The sequence below is a fragment of the Fukomys damarensis genome, unplaced genomic scaffold, assembly GCF_012274545.1.
Source record: "Fukomys damarensis isolate Sample0158 unplaced genomic scaffold, DMR_v1.0_HiC HiC_scaffold_26, whole genome shotgun sequence".
NCBI classification, from domain to species: Eukaryota; Metazoa; Chordata; class Mammalia; order Rodentia; family Bathyergidae; genus Fukomys; species Fukomys damarensis.
Window position 1 is genome coordinate 37,177,642 of NW_022900938.1, and position 1,270 is coordinate 37,178,911.

Here is a 1,270-nt window from a genome sequence, read left to right on the forward strand (position 1 = left end):
AGGAAGCACAAGCCATTGTAGGGGCAGACCAGGTTTGGGCCAACTGGTTGCAGACAAGGTAGATCTGAAAAACACTGCCAGCATTGGGGACTTGCTGTGACAGGCTACAGGAGCACACTTCATTCTTCTTTAACTTGGTGGCCAGCGGACAAGCTACTGTATGAGTCTTTTCCCCCTTAATCCATACTGTTCAATTGTCAGGAAAGCTTGTAAACAGGAGTCTCCATCAGTTACCTCAGAGTGGTTTGAACAAACTAACACCATAACAAGAGTGTTTATGGAAAAATGCTTAAGCACTGAAGCAGAAAGGGCTTAGCACTGATCAGACCTCTCTTCCACCTTTATTCTTCACTGTTCACATTGAAATGCAAATATCAGCGCAGGGTTTCCACTGGCGTGCCACTCACAAATTGAAAAGCAGTTTTTATCTATGCAAATGTAAGCATGGTAATTGAAGTTAATCAATCAATGCTAGCTTTCACTAAAACCTTGAACATGATTGAATAAAGTAATTATCATTCAGCAGAAAATGATGAAGTTGTAGACAGCATGAACCTTATTAAAGGAGGATTTTGAGTCACAATGGCTTAATTTAGCTAACAGCCCAGCCTTAGCCCAAGCAACATACTACTCTTGCTGCCTAGAATTGTTTTAGGATGAAAAAATAACAACAACAATAATAAGGAGGTGGAGGAAGGCAGAGAGGTAAGGGTAAAGTAGGAGCTTTTATTATTAATATTTTAAAGTGCTCAGATTAATAAAAAATACTTGTCATGCTACAAAGGAGAAGCCATAATTAGTATCTTTAAAACAAACTCTAAATAGATCAGTGAACAAAGATTGCTGTGACATTTTTGATAAGGCCAATAGGAACAATAGGCTCTTAATATTATATTTTTAACACAAATGGATAAAATAAGGTGAGGATCTCAGAAGATTTTGTAAAATAAACACAAAATGAGAAATACTTCTATATACAAAAGTAATCCCTTGATTTCATAAATCGAATGCTATACTCTTAAAAGCACGATATCAAACATAATTTGTAAATTTTTTATTGGTTTCCAGGAGTTCGCTAACAGAATGTATGCTGTTTTGCTCAGCTTTTCAAAAATTTTTCTGGAGTGCTGGATATTCAATTATTTGTTTTATTTTTTAAAATAAAAAGATGTCTTAATATCAATTCTAAGAATAAGAAAATGTTTTAATATTAATTCTAAGGTGGTTTTATTCAGTTTCTTTATACTCATCTATTTGCATTTATGATTTA